This window comes from Rutidosis leptorrhynchoides, chromosome 8 (genome assembly GCF_046630445.1).
Source record: "Rutidosis leptorrhynchoides isolate AG116_Rl617_1_P2 chromosome 8, CSIRO_AGI_Rlap_v1, whole genome shotgun sequence".
Taxonomy (NCBI): domain Eukaryota; kingdom Viridiplantae; phylum Streptophyta; class Magnoliopsida; order Asterales; family Asteraceae; genus Rutidosis; species Rutidosis leptorrhynchoides.
In genome coordinates, this window is record NC_092340.1 from 89,191,804 (window position 1) to 89,209,488 (window position 17,685).

Consider the following 17,685-nt stretch of genomic DNA (forward strand, 5'->3'; position numbering starts at 1 on the left):
TTACGAACCCAAGGATTTGATATTACCACGTATGAAAGACGATTCACAGAATTGTGCCTATTGTGTCCGGGAGCATTCGAAGATGAGGAAGAGAAGATCGACGCATTTGTGAAAGGATTACCGGAAAGAATCCAAGAAGATATAAGTTCAGACGAGCCCACCTCCATACAACAGGCATGTAGAATGGCTCACAAACTAGTGAACCAGATTGAAGAAAGAATTAAAGAACAGACTGCTGAAGAGGCCAATGTGAAGCAAGTCAAAAGAAAGTGGGAGGAAAACGGTGATAAGAATCACCAATACAACAATAACAGCAATTACAACAATAATCGCAACAATTATTCCAACAATCGCAACATCAATCGCAACTACAACAAACGGCCCAACAACAACAACAACAACAACAACAGCAACTACAACAATCATCCCAACAACAATAATAACCGTAACAACAACAACAATCAGAAATAGCTATGCCAAAGGTGTGAAAAGTATCACTCGGGGTTCTGCACCAAATTTTGCAACAAGTGTAAAAGAAATGGTCATAGCGCAGCGAAGTGTGAGGTCTACGGACCAGGGGTTAATAGAACGAAAGGAACAAATGGTGTCGGAACGAGTAATGGCGGAGCAAGTAGTGTCGGAGCAAGTTATGCCAATGTAGTTTGTTATAAATGTGGAAAACCGGGCCACATTATTAGAAATTGCCCAAACCAGGAGAACACGAATGGACAAGGCCGCGGAAGAGTTTTCAATATTAATGCGGCAGAGGCACAGGAAGACCCGGAGCTTGTTACCGGTACGTTTCTTATTGACAATAAATCTGCTTACGTTTTATTTGATTCGGGTGCGGATAGAAGCTATATGAGTAGAGATTTTTGTGCTAAATTAAGTTGTCCATTGACGCCTTTGGATAGTAAATTTTTACTCGAATTAGCAAATGGTAAATTAATTTCAGCAGATAATATATGTCGGAATCGAGAAATTAAACTGGTTAGCGAAACATTTAAGATTGATTTGATACCAGTAGAGTTAGGGAGTTTTGATGTGATAATCGGTATGGACTGGTTGAAAGAAGTGAAAGCAGAGATCGTTTGTTACAAAAATGCAATTCGCATTATACAAGAAAAAGGAAAACCCTTAATGGTGTACGGTGAAAAGGGCAACACGAAGCTACATCTTATTAGTAATTTGAAGGCACAAAAACTAATAAGAAAAGGTTGCTATGCTGTTCTAGCACACGTCGAGAAAGTACAAACTGAAGAAAAGAGCATCAATGATGTTCCCATTGCAAAAGAATTTCCCGATGTATTTTCGAAAGAATTACCGAGATTACCCCCACATCGATCCGTTGAATTTCAAATAGACCTTGTACCAGGAGCTGCACCTATAGCTCGTGCTCCTTACAGACTCGCACCCAGCGAGATGAAAGAACTGCAAAGCCAATTACAAGAACTTTTAGAGCGTGGTTTCATTCGACCAAGCACATCACCGTGGGGAGCTCCTGTTTTGTTTGTCAAGAAGAAAGATGGTACATTCAGGTTGTGTATCGACTACCGAGAGTTGAACAAACTTACCATCAAGAACCGCTACCCACTACCGAGAATCGACGACTTATTTGATCAACTACAAGGCTCGTCTGTTTATTCAAAGATTGACTTACGTTCCGGATATCATCAAATGCGGGTGAAAGAAGATGATATTCTAAAGACTGCTTTCAGAACACGTTACGGTCATTACGAGTTTATGGTCATGCCGTTTGGTTTAACTAATGCACCAGCTGTGTTCATGGACCTTATGAACCGAATGTGTGGACCATACCTTGACAAGTTTGTCATTGTTTTCATTGATGACATACTTATTTACTCAAAGAATGACCAAGAACACGGTGAACATTTGAGAAAGGTGTTAGAAGTATTGAGGAAGGAAGAATTGTACGCTAAGTTTTCAAAGTGTGCATTTTGGTTGGAAGAAGTTCAATTCCTCGGTCATATAGTGAACAAGGAAGGTATTAAGGTGGATCCGGCAAAGATAGAAACTGTTGAAAAGTGGGAAACCCCGAAAACTCCGAAACACATACGCCAGTTTTTAGGATTAGCTGGTTACTACAGAAGGTTCATCCAAGACTTTTCCAGAATAGCAAAACCCTTGACTGCATTAACGCATAAAGGGAAGAAATTTGAATGGAATGATGAACAAGAGAAAGTGTTTCAGTTATTGAAGAAAAAGCTAACTACGGCACTTATATTGTCATTGCCTGAAGGGAATGATGATTTTGTGATTTATTGTGATGCATCAAAGCAAGGTCTCGGTTGTGTATTAATGCAACGAACGAAGGTGATTGCTTATGCGTCTAGACAATTGAAGATTCACGAACAAAATTATACGACGCATGATTTGGAATTAGGCGCGGTTGTTTTTGCATTAAAGACTTGGAGGCACTACTTATATGGGGTCAAAAGTATTATATATACCGACCACAAAAGTCTTCAACACATATTTAATCAGAAACAACTGAATATGAGGCAGCGTAGGTGGATTGAATTATTGAATGATTACGACTTTGAGATTCGTTACCACCCGGGGAAGGCAAATGTGGTAGCCGATGCCTTGAGCAGGAAGGACAGAGAACCCATTCGAGTAAAATCTATGAATATAATGATTCATAATAACCTTACTACTCAAATAAAGGAGGCGCAACATGGAGTTTTAAAAGAGGGAAATTTAAAGGATGAAATACCCAAAGGATCGGAGAAGCATCTTAATATTCGGGAAGACGGAACCCGGTATAGGGCTGAAAGGATTTGGATACCAAAATTTGGAGATATGAGAGAAATGGTACTTAGAGAAGCTCATAAAACCAGATACTCAATACATCCTGGAACGAGGAAGATGTACAAGGATCTCAAGAAACATTTTTGGTGGCCGGGTATGAAAGCCGATGTTGCTAAATACGTAGGAGAATGTTTGACGTGTTCTAAGGTCAAAGCTGAGCATCAGAAACCATCAGGTCTACTTCAACAACCCGAAATCCCGGAATGGAAATGGGAAAACATTACCATGGATTTCATCACTAAATTGCCAAGGACTGCAAGTGGTTTTGATACTATTTGGGTAATAGTTGATCGTCTCACCAAATCAGCACACTTCCTGCCAATAAGAGAAGATGACAAGATGGAGAAGTTAGCACGACTGTATTTGAAGGAAGTCGTCTCCAGACATGGAATACCAATCTCTATTATCTCAGATAGGGATGGCAGATTTATTTCAAGATTCTGGCAGACATTACAGCAAGCATTAGGAACTCGTCTAGATATGAGTACTGCCTATCATCCACAAACTGATGGGCAGAGCGAAAGGACGATACAAACGCTTGAAGACATGCTACGAGCATGTGTTATTGATTTCGAAAACAGTTGGGATCTGCATCTACCGTTAGCAGAATTTTCCTACAACAACAGCTACCATTCAAGCATTGAGATGGCTCCGTTTGAAGCACTTTATGGTAGAAAGTGCAGGTCTCCAATTTGTTGGAGTGAAGTGGGGGATAGACAGATTACGGGTCCGGAGATTATACAAGAAACTACCGAGAAGATCATCCAAATTCAACAACGGTTGAAAACCGCCCAAAGTCGACAAAAGAGTTACGCTGACATTAAAAGAAAAGATATAGAATTTGAAATTGGAGAGATGGTCATGCTTAAAGTTGCACCTTGGAAAGGCGTTGTTCGATTTGGTAAACGAGGGAAATTAAATCCAAGGTATATTGGACCATTCAAGATTATTGATCGTGTCGGACCAGTAGCTTACCGACTTGAGTTACCTCAACAACTCGCGGCTGTACATAACACTTTTCACGTCTCGAATTTGAAGAAATGTTTTGCTAAAGAAGATCTCACTATTCCATTAGATGAAATCCAAATCAACGAAAAACTTCAATTCATCGAAGAACCCGTCGAAATAATGGATCGTGAGGTTAAAAGACTTAAGCAAAACAAGATACCAATTGTTAAGGTTCGATGGAATGCTCTTAGAGGACCCGAGTTCACCTGGGAGCGTGAAGATCAGATGAAGAAGAAATACCCGCATCTATTTCCAGAAGATTCGTCAACACCTTCAACAGTTTAAAATTTCGGGACGAAATTTATTTAACGGGTAGGTACTGTAGTGACCCGAACTTTTCCATGTTTATATATATTAATTGAGATTTATATTTACATGATTAAATGTTTCCAACATGTTAAGCAATCAAACTTGTTAAGACTTGATTAATTGAAATATGTTCATATAGACAATTGACCACCCAAGTTGACCGGTGATTCACGAACGTTAAAACTTGTAAAAACTATATGATGACATATATATGGATATATATATAGTTAACATGATACTATGATAAGTAAACATATCATTAAGTATATTAACAATGAACTACATATGTAAAAACAAGACTACTAACTTAATGGTTTTTAAACGAGACATAAATGTAACGATTATCGTTGTAAACACATTTAATGTATATATATCATATTAAGAGATATTCATACATGATAATATCATGATAATATAATAATTTAAAATCTCATTTGATATTATAAACATTGGGTTAACAACATTTAACAAGATCGTTAACCTAAAGGTTTCAAAACAACACTTACATGTAACGACTAACGATGACTTAACGACTCAGTTAAAATGTATATACATGTAGTGTTTTAATATGTATTTATACACTTTTGAAAGACTTCAATACACTTATCAAAATACTTCTACTTAACAAAAATGCTTACAATTACATCCTCGTTCAGTTTCATCAACAATTCTACTCGTATGCACCCGTATTCGTACTCGTACAATACACAGCTTTTAGATGTATGTACTATTGGTATATACACTCCAATGATCAGCTCTTAGCAGCCCATGTGAGTCACTTAACACATGTGGGAACCATCATTTGGCAACTAGCATGAAATATCTCATAAAATTACAAAAATATGAGTAATCATTCATGACTTATTTACATGAAAACAAAATTACATATCCTTTATATCTAATCCATACACCAACGACCAAAATCACCTACAAACACTTTCATTCTTCAATTTTCTTCATCTAATTGATCTCTCTCAAGTTCTATCTTCAAGTTCTAAGTGTTCTTCATATATTCTACAAGTTCTAGTTACATAAAATCAAGAATACTTTCAAGTTTGCTAGCTCACTTCCAATCTTGTAAGGTGATCATCCAACCTCAAGAAATCTTTGTTTCTTATAGTAGGTTATCATTCTAATACAAGGTAATAATCATATTCATACTTTGGTTCAATTTCTATAACTATAACAATCTTATTTCAAGTGATGATCTTACTTGAACTTGTTTTCGTGTCATGATTCTGCTTCAAGAACTTCTAGCCATCCAAGGATCCGTTGAAGCTAGATCCATTTTTATCTTTTCCAGTAGGTTTATACAAGGAACTTAAGGTAGTAATGATGTTCATAACATCATTCGATTCATACATATAAAGCTATCTTATTCGAAGGTTTAAACTTGTAATCACTAGAACATAGTTTAGTTAATTCTAAACTTGTTCGCAAACAAAAGTTAATCCTTCTAACTTGACTTTTAAAATCAACTAAACACATGTTCTATATCTATGTGATATGCTAACTTAATGATTTAAAACCTGGAAACACGAAAAACACCGTAAAACCGGATTTACGCCGTCGTAGTAACACCGCGGGCTGTTTTGGGTTAGTTAATTAAAAACTATGATAAACTTTGATTTAAAAGTTTTTATTCTGAGAAAATGATTTTTATTATGAACATGAAACTATATCAAAAAAATTATGGTTAAACTCAAAGTGGAAGTATGTTTTCTAAAATGGTCATCTAGACGTCGTTCTTTCGACTGAAATGACTACCTTTACAAAAACGACTTTTAACTTATTTTTCCAACTATAAACCTATAATTTTTCTGTTTATATTCATAAAATAGAGTTCAATATGAAACCATAGCAATTTGATTCACTCAAAACGGATTTAAAATGAAGAAGTTATGGGTAAAACAAGATTGGATAATTTTTCTCATTTTAGCTACGTGAAAATTGGTAACAAATCTATTCCAACCATAACTTAATCAAATTGTATTGTATATTATGTAATCTTGAGATACCATAGACACGTATACAATGTTTCGAACAATCATGTCGACACATCTATATATATTTCGGAACAACCATAGACACTCTATATGTGAATGTTGGAGTTAGCTATACAGGGTTGAGGTTGATTCCAAAATATATATAGTTTGAGTTGTGATCAATACTGAGATACGTATACACTGGGTCGTGGATTGATTCAAGATAATATTTATCGATTTATATCTGTACATCTAACTGTGGACAACTAGTTGTAGGTTACTAACGAGGACAGCTGACTTAATAAACTTAAAACATCAAAATATATTAAAAGTGTTGTAAATATATTTGGAACATACTTTGATATATATGTATATATTGTTATAGGTTCGTGAATCAACCAGTGGCCAAGTCTTACTTCCCGACGAAGTAAAAATCTGTGAAAGTGAGTTATAGTCCCACTTTTAAAATCTAATATTTTTGGGATGAGAATACATGCAGGTTTTATAAATGATTTACAAAATAGACACAAGTACGTGAAACTACATTCTATGGTTGAATTATCGAAATCGAATATGCCCCTTTTTATTAAGTCTGGTAATCTAAGAATTAGGGAACAGACACCCTAATTGACGCAAATCCTAAAGATAGATCTATTGGGCCTAACAAACCCCATCCAAAGTACCGGATGCTTTAGTACTTCGAAATTTATATCATATCCGAAGGGTGTCCCGGAATGATGGGGATATTCTTATATATGCATCTTGTTAATGTCGGTTACCAGGTGTTAACCATATGAATGATTTTTATCTCTATGTATGGGATGTGTATTGAAATATGAAATCTTGTGGTCTATTATTATGATTTGATATATATAGGTTAAACCTATAACTCACCAACAATTTTGTTGACGTTTTAAGCATGTTTATTCTCAGGTGATTATTAAGAGCTTCCGCTGTCGCATACTTAAATAAGGACGAGATTTGGAGTCCATGCTTGTATGATATTGTGTAAAAACTGCATTCAAGAAACTTATTTTGTTGTAACATATTTGTATTGTAAACCATTATGTAATGGTCGTGTGTAAACAGGATATTTTAGATTATCATTATTTGATAATCTACGTAAAGCTTTTTAAACCTTTATTGATGAAATAAAGGTTATGGTTTGTTTTAAAATGAATGCAGTCTTTGAAAAACGTCTCATATAGAGGTCAAGACCTCGCAACGAAATCAATTAATATGGAACGTTTTTAATCAATAAGAACGGGACATTTCAATAATCCTCAACAAACCCTAATTTCGACTCTAGTCAAAGTTAGTCAACCACAAGAACCCTAAAGGTCTCCAAATCATCAATAATCACTAATGCTAGTGATTGTACACCATTCTCAAGTCTTAAACATGGTTAAATCATTAACCAACCCAAAACCCGCCTTTAACAACAATAAACCCGAATATTGGTGTTAATCTCCAATTAACAACTAAATGGGTTTCACCTATGAATCATACAATCAAAAGCCCCAAATTTGAACGATGAACACGAAAATGAAATTCGGAGTTAGAGCTTACCACTAGTATCACCGTGTAACTAAGAACGAGGAGAACACACTTGTCAACTACGCCAAAGATCAACTCCCGATCCTTCCTTTCCAAAATCCTTTTGAATCCAATTGGGTGTTTGAGTTTGAGAGGAAAAATGAAAAGAAAAGGGAAATTAAAATGAGAAATGAAATGAATGGATGAGGTTAAAGCCTCAAATCTGGCTCAAACGTGAAAAGACCAAAATGCCCTTGCTCCTCATTTAAAATTACACAAAATCGGCACCAGTTTACCCGTATTGCCGCGCCGCGGCCTAATTCGTCGCGCCGCAACGATTGCCTTGAACTGAGATCATTTTTAAACGAACTTCTGGTCTGGATTTCTTTGAAACGCCGCGCCGCGGCACTCTTTGTCGCGCCGCGACACCTTGCCCTTTCTAATTCATTTTTCTCGCGTACAACTTCAACACACGGACAAGTCTCGAACCTTTCATCCACTAGTCGTACGTACACTTTACACCTATAAATCATGTACGGGGAAAAACGGGGTGTTACAACTCTCCCCCACTTAGATTCGATCACGTCCTCGTGATCCTAGTCACGAACCCAAACGGACCCACACTTAATGGTCGTCGAACATGCATTTCAAACCGACTTCTACCACAAATTCGCTAACCCGATGGTTAAACAAATGACAAATTACACACCTGCTCGCATTCTGAGACGTACAATACACCCAACAACCGAAATCTACAACGATCCCTTAGACAATTCTTCTCAAAGAGTTACCCTTAACAACTAAATCGTCACCCGCGATTTATCAAATTCCACAATTTGGAGCACTAGCACTAACTCAATCCTTCACATCGGGAAAAACTCAACAAATTTCGTACCGAGGTTTCAACTCCTTAGCATACCCTTACCGAGTACGACGCTAAAAACAACCAAGTCTCAACCTAAGGTCAACAATCCGAAATGATGAAGACCGAACCAAACGAATCCTGACGGATAACACCAATCACTAAACATTCCTTGTAGTGCGCAATACGACCAATACGCAACTACCGTAACATCATAACAAACGGTTAAGACCGATAGCGCCCAAAACGACTATGGAAATGCAAATCCCAAGGTGTACCAAATCGACTATTGTCACACCCGTAACAACATGTGAGCAAAACACGGCTATCGCATCACTAATCATACAGCACGGTCCTCACGACCCCACCATCGGCGTATAAAACAACCGATAGTTCAAACAACATGGTCCTCAAGACCCTACCATTGGTGTATTAAACAACCAATAGATCACACGACATGAAGGCTGGCCGAAAACACACGCGCCTTAGTGAATCCGAACTACACGCTATCCACTACCATGATGAAGTCAGCGGACCCGAAGATCATGCTTCACCAATCTCATCACCGGATGAAGTCAGCAGACCCCGTCAACGGTCATGCTTCACCGATATAACACCTCACTCATGATGAAGTCAGCGGACTCAAAAGTCATGCTCCACCAATCAATAACCATGATGAAGTCAGCGGACTCGAAAGTCATGCTTCATCAATCACCAATACCATGATGAAGTCAGCGGACTCCGAAAGTCATGCTTCATCAATCAACGCCCTTTTGGCCTCGAACGACGAGTAGCGTAACATCGCGCTCTGCTACGCCATAGTGAATCCTAACGGATACCACTAACCATTCACACACTCGAGCAAGAACCACCTATATCAAACATAGGCACAAAATAATAATTCTCTAGAAGAGAATCCGACACACACCTCCCTTAACCGAAGGATTTCACCTTGCTCACCAAACACGTCCATTATCTCTCAACGAGATTTACCACATTACCACCTCGGTGATAATTCAAATCCAAACCATAAGTACAATTTATCCGAAATTGCAATCTACCAAAAATCGACCAAAACCAGGTCTCGACAACATTTTCCGGATCTACCAAAAGCATCATCCGAAATCTCACACTAGAACTTCCTCGTGCGGGAGTGTAACTCCCCCACTTGGAACTACGTTCCATAACCACATCTCGTACAACCTTACAATGCTACTAAAGGTAGACTTTACAAACGATTGGGCTCACACGACCCATCACCATATCTTGCTCCAGCCTTGAGCACACGAAGGATTTCAATCAACCCTTAAACACTTCGAACAAAAGTGTACCACGATTACACAAACCACACCCTCGCAATCATCCAATTGCTCTAGTTTGTCAATTTCTACCTAGTCACTCATGTACATAAGGGTTTCACTCCGGTACCCTAAGTACAACGTAACCACAACACAATCAGAGTCGAACACCACGCTAGTAGGTATAAAAGAGGCACCTAATGTCGCGTTACGTAGACTCCATTACCAACATACATCTAGATTTTAAACACTCGATCTCTCGGGTTTCATCCCACCTGTTGAACCTTAACAACCGAACACCAAAAACCCTTTTCCATGGCTTGGTAGAAACATTTCCCAAATACTAAGGAATGCTTGGTTGCACCAAGTCTTACGTCCTTCGCCCGACAATCAAACGTCACCATAGGTTACTTCCATTAGGAACGTCACCCATAACAATAACATGCAAAACACTATGCAACCCACAAACCCGAACGCATCGACACATAAATAAATATTCAAAGGGCATATTTATTAAAATGAAATGTACCTCAACGGCTCCTTGCGGCATTCGCCACCGCCAACTCAGGACAATCCGGCTTGCGATGTCCCTCTTTATGACGATAGTAGCACATTCCGTCATCACTTCTCGGCATTGTGCATTCCCACAACTTGTGGCCCCTAACACCACAATTGAAACATCTAGGTGCACGAGAATCCACCGTGCCTTTTCCCACATTACCCGTACTCGCACTTGCACCCTTATTTTTCTTACTCGGGGCGCCGTACGAATCAACCCTTCTCTTACTTGAAGGTTCACACATCTTTGATCGCGTATACGACTCGAAACCCCTAACCACCGCGAATAACTCCGCAAACGACTTCACGTAACCCCAGTTAATCTTGTTCTTCAAGTCATCATTCAAAGTTCGATAGAAATCCTCCATCAACACCGATCATTCCCCAAATACTCCGGGCAAAAATGAGCCTTCGCCATAAAGGTCATCTTGAGAGTATTCAAATCCATTGATCCTTGTTGTAAATTTCGCAACTCATTACGCAATTCCCACAAGTCGGCTGAAGTCCGGAACTCCTCGAAGAATTCCTCCTTAAAATCGTCCCACGATAAAGCCATAAACGTTTTGTCACCGACAAGATCAATCTTACCATCCAACCAATCCCTCGCCCTACCCCGCAACAAACTAGTAGCGAGTCTCGTATTTTTCTCGAGAGGGCATTCAATAGTGCGAAAACACCCTTCGACATCCGAGACCCAAGTTGTACTTATCAAAGGATCCGGTTTCCCGTCGTACATCGGAGGTTTAGTCCTCATGAAGCTCTTAAGACAACACTCCATTTCACTACAACTCCGAAATTCGGAATACTTCCTATCCATTTCTTCTCGAAACGCACTCATTTGCTCCGCAACAACGGCCGCAACTCTAGCGTTAAACTCCGCGTCGTTCGTCTCGATCCCATTTCCCGTCGTCATTCTAAGGAATGTAAAGCGATTAGACCACGAACGTATAAAATCACACACACAACACCGCCCCATCTTGCTAAACATTCATCGTACATCACTTGTTAGACACGATTTGCACCCGTAATAAGGTTTGCAAGTCCATATTACGCATACATGCTGTATCGACTCGTTAGTACAACGACCACCTCGCTTGATGATATATGCAACCGCAAACACAAACAAAACATAACACAAGAATCATTATCACAGCACAATAGCATATTAATAATATCCGCATTACTAATATAAACGTTAGTCAACCTATAAACAAGGCACTAACTAAACCCATTCCGACCCGTAATCCTACAAGTCCCGCAACAAATTTAGCACACACAAAAGTCTAAGTCTAGGCACCTATCTCAAGTCGCCTAAATCCCTTAGACCATGCTCTGATACCACTTGTAACAACCCAAACTAAACCTCGACCAAACCCGTGTAAAAATATCACACACAAAAAAATTGCTGGTACAGCACATGGCGCGGCGCGCCACCTTTCTGCACGGCGCGCAGAATAGCCTGGACAGGCTGCTGTCCCCGGGAGTCAATTACACAAAAATGTTTGGCCGTTTCCCGGCATAATTAGACAAAACGCTTTCAACCACACATTCATATATGTAAAACTAACACATTCCATTAATAAAATTAGTTTTACGAAGACCGGGCCCACATCGGCCGTTTTACGACTTTCGTACAAAAATACAAGTTTTCAACTACATGATTTGTAATACAAAATAAAGGCTGAGCATGGCGATTGGGGATACGCTACCCAATCCTAATTAATCCAAAAGTAAGCCTTCTAAAGCAACTACGCGAGTCCACTAGTCCCACGCTTACCCGAGCCACCGCATCCATGCAATCTATAAAAATGTCAACAACGAGAGGGTAAGCTAACGCTTAGAGAGTGATAACATACTACATACATATATATGCATAAAATGGACACACCACAATAATAATCAAATAGCGCATACCGAAGCATCAAAGTATAAGGCAAGCTAAACCTAGCATACCGTACGTTCACTAAGCACAAGCTAACAACACCAACAATATAGTAAGTTCGCAAACAACGTTGTGAACAATGCCAATAAGCTACAACCAGAAGGTTAGCTACATCACGTCAATACAACATTATACGTATACAATATATATATATATATATATATATATATATATATATATATATATATATATATATATATATATATAACAACGCGTAAAACACCCAAGGTTAACCATAACGCTATGGTGCTACCGGCTCGTGGTTCATACCATACGCATTTGAGTCATACTCTTTTATAGTGCTACCGGCTCGTGGTTCACACTCGATGCTACTGGCACGTGGTTCACATCAATTATTTTATAGTGCTACCGGCACGTGGTTCACACTCGATGCTACCGGCACGTGGTTCACATCAATTATTTTATAGTGCTACCGGCTCGTGGTTCACACTCGATGCTACCGGCACGTGGTTCACATCAATTATTTTATAGTGCTACCGCCTCGTGGTTCACACTCGATGCTACCGGCACGTGGTTCACATCAATTATTTTATAGTGCTACCGGCACGTGGTTCACACTCGATGCTACCGGCACGTGGTTCACATCCTATCACACACACACACACATTATGGCACTACCGGCTCGATGGTTCATACCATAACATTCACAAATAAATACGCCATATACACATACGTATAATTATTCCACTCACAATATTAACCCTTCGCCATTGGGGTTATATAATCCACATCACACGCACATGTGATAACGTACACACAAGGTGTGCACCTCGTCAAAGGTGGTTAACCAAAAGGCACAACCGTGCCAATTGGACCTATACACAAGTCCATCAATCCACCTATATGTGAAGTGAGCTCTATAACCGAGAACCACTTCACCTGACCCGCACCCATCCTACACATACATATGCACATAGGATATTAACACTCACCTTGTCACCTAGAAGAATGCTTCCAAGTAATCCGCAACTCGTCAATGGAAAGTACCTATTCCATTATCACAAATTCAACAACACACTTAGATTGGATTTACAAACTAACCCAATTTGACACTTAGTGCAAATTCGACCCAAATGCACTTCCAAGGACAAACCGCACCCAAACTAACCAATAATCACTAACACAAGTGATAATAGTCCTAATATGGCAATTAAACCCAAACACAAGTGTTAAACATTTATCGTTCTCAAAATCACCCATAAACCCTAATTTTGACCCATGAGGTCAAAATCTCACCATTTACAAGTTTTGACACCAAAACATGTTTAACTCGGTTTTATACTTCAACTTAATCCATTTTAAGTTTATAAACCTCAACGAATCGACATTCGGGTCATAATCCTCAACAAACCCTAATTTCGACTCTAGTCAAAGTTAGTCAACCACAAGAACCCTAAAGGTCTCCAAATCATCAATAATCACTAATGCTAGTGATTGTACACCATTCTCAAGTCTTAAACATGGTTAAATCATTAACCAACCCAAAACCCGTCTTTAACAACAATAAACCCGAATATTGGTGTTAATCTCCAATTAACAACTAAATGGGTTTCACCTATGAATCATACAATCAAAAGCCCCAAATTTGAACGATGAACACGAAAATGAAATTCGGAGTTAGAGCTTACCACTAGTATCACCGTGTAACTAAGAACGAGGAGAACACACTTGTCAACTACGCCAAAGATCAACTCCCGATCCTTCCTTTCCAAAATCTTTTTGAATCCAATTGGGTGTTTGAGTTTGAGAGGAAAAATGAAAAGAAAAGGGAAATTAAAATTAGAAATGAAATAAATGGATGAGGTTAAAGCCTCAAATCTGGCTCAAATGTGAAAAGACCAAAATGCCCTTGCTCCTCATTTAAAATTACACAAAACCGGCACCAGTTTACCCGTATTGCCGCGAAAAGCGGCCTAATGTAGTGACCCGAACTTTTCCATGTTTATATATATTAATTGAGATTGATATTTACATGATTAAATGTTTCCAACATGTTAAGCAATCAAACTTGTTAAGACTTGATTAATTGAAATAGGTTTCATATAGACAATTGACCACCCAAGTTGACCGGTGATTCACGAACGTTAAAACTTGTAAAAACTATATGATGACATATATATGGATATATATATAGTTAACATGATACTATGATAAGTAAACATATCATTAAGTATATTAACAATGAACTACATATGTAAAAACAAGACTACTAACTTAATGATTTTTAAACGAGACATATATGTAACGATTATCGTTGTAAAGACATTTAATGTATATATATCATATTAAGAGATATTCATACATGATAATATCATGATAATATAATAATTTAAAATCTCATTTGATATTATAAACATTGGGTTAACAACATTTAACAAGATCGTTAACCTAAAGGTTTCAAAACAACACTTACATGTAACGACTAACGATGACTTAACGACTCAGTTAAAATGTATATACATGTAGTGTTTTAATATGTATTTATACACTTTTGAAAGACTTCAATACACTTATCAAAATACTTCTACTTAACAAAAATGCTTACAATTACATCCTCGTTCAGTTTCATCAACAATTCTACTCGTATGCACCCGTATTCGTACTCGTACAATACACATCTTTTAGATGTATGTACTATTGGTATATACACTCCAATGATCAGCTCTTAGCAGCCCATGTGAGTCACCTAACACATGTGGGAATAATCATTTGGCAACTAGCATGAAATATATCATAAAATTACAAAAATATGAGTAATCATTCATGACTTATTTACATGAAAACAAAATTACATATCCTTTATATCTAATCCATACACCAACGACCAAAAACACATACAAACACTTTAATTCTTCAATTTTATTCATCTAATTGATCTCTCTCAAGTTCTATCTTCAAGTTCTAAGTGTTCTTCATATATTCTACAAGTTCTAGTTACATAAAATCAAGAATACTTTCAAGTTTGCTAGCTCACTTCCAATCTTGTAAGGTGATCATCCAACCTCAAAAAATCTTTATTTCTTACAGTAGGTTATTATTCTAATACAAGGTAATAATCATATTCAAACTTTGGTTCAATTTCTATAACTATAACAATCTTATTTCAAGTGATGATCTTACTTGAACTTGTTTTCGTGTCATGATTCTGCTTCAAGAACTTCGAGCCATCCAAGGATCCGTTGAAGCTAGATCCATTTTTCTCTTTTCCAGTAGGTTTATCCAAGGAACTTAAGATAGTAATGATGTTCATAACATCATTCGATTCATACATAAAAAGCTATCTTATTCGAAGGTTTAAACTTGTAATCACTAGAACATAGTTTAGTTAATTCTAAACTTGTTCGCAAACAAAAGTTAATCCTTCTAACTTGACTTTTAAAACAAACTAAACACATGTTCTATATCTATATGATATGCTAACTTAATGATTTAAAACCTGGAAACACGAAAAACACCGTAAAACCGGATTTACGCCGTCGTAGTAACACCGCGGGCTGTTTTGGGTTAGTTAATTAAAAACTATGATAAACTTTGATTTAAAAGTTGTTATTCTGAGAAAATGATTTTTATTATGAACATGAAACTATATCCAAAAATTATGGTTAAACTCAAAGTGGAAGTATGTTTTCTAAAATGGTCATCTAGACGTCGTTCTTTCGACTGAAATGACTACCTTTACAAAAATGACTTGTAACTTATTTTTCTGACTACAAACATATACTTTTTCTGTTTAGATTCATAAAATAGAGTTCAATATGAAACCATAACAATTTGATTCACTCAAAACGGATTTAAAATGAAGAAGTTATGGGTAAAACAAGATTGGATAATTTTTCTCATTTTAGCTAGGTGAAAATTGGTAACAAATCTATTCCAACCATAACTTAATCAACTTGTATTGTATATTATGTAATCTTGAGATACCATAGACACGTATACAATGTTTCGACCTATCATGTCGACATCTATATATATTTCGGAACAACCATAGACACTCTATATGTGAATGTTGGAGTTAGCTATACAGGGTTGAGGTTGATTCCAAAATATATATAGTTTGAGTTGTGATCAATACTGAGATACGTATACACTGGGTCGTGGATTGATTCAAGATAATATTTATTGATTTATTTCTGTACATCTAACTGTGGACAACTAGTTGTAGGTTACTAACGAGGACAGCTGACTTAATAAACTTAAAACATCAAAATATATTAAAAGTGTTGTAAATATATTTTGAACATACTTTGATATATATATGTATATATTGTTATAGGTTCGTAAATCAACTAGTGGCCAAGTCTTACTTCCCGACGAAGTAAAAATCTGTGAAAGTGAGTTATAGTCCCACTTTTAAAATCTAATATTTTTGGGATGAGAATACATGCAGGTTTTATAAATGATTTACAAAATAGACACAAGTACGTGAAACTACATTCTATGGTTGAATTATCAAAATCGAATATGCCCCTTTTTATTAAGTCTGGTAATCTAAGAATTAGGGAACAGACACCCTAATTGACGCAAATCCTAAAGATAGATCTATTGGGCCTAACAAACCCCATCCAAAGTACCGGATGCTTTAGTACTTCGAAATTTATATCATATCCGAAGGGTGTCCCGGAATGATGGGGATATTCTTATATATGCATCTTGTTAATGTCGGTTACCAGGTGTTCACTATATGAATGATTTTTGTCTCTATGTATGGGATGTGTATTGAAATATGAAATCTTGTGGTCTATTATTATGATTTGATATATATAGGTTAAACCTATAACTCACCAACATTTTTGTTGACGTTTTAAGCATGTTTATTCTCAGGTGATTATTAAGAGCTTCCGCTGTCGCATACTTAAATAAGGACGAAATTTGGAGTCCATGCTTGTATGATATTGTGTAAAAACTGCATTCAAGAAACTTATTTTGTTGTAACATATTTGTATTGTAAACCATTATGTAATGGTCGTGTGTAAACAGGATATTTTAGATTATCATTATTTGATAATCTACGTAAAGCTTTTTAAAACCTTTATCTATGAAATAAAGGTTATGGTTTGTTTTAAAAATGAATGCAGTCTTTGAAAAACGTCTCATATAGAGGTCAAAACCTCGCAACGAAATCAATTAATATGGAACGTTTTTAATCAATAAGAACGGGACATTTCAGTTGGTATCCTAGCGTTGGTCTTAGAGAACCAGAATTTTGCATTAGTGTGTCTTATCGAGTTTGTTAGGATGCATTAGTGAGTCTGGACTTTGACCGTGTTTACTTGAAAAATGATTGCTTAACAAATTTTGTTGGAAACTATATATTTTTAACATGTGAATATT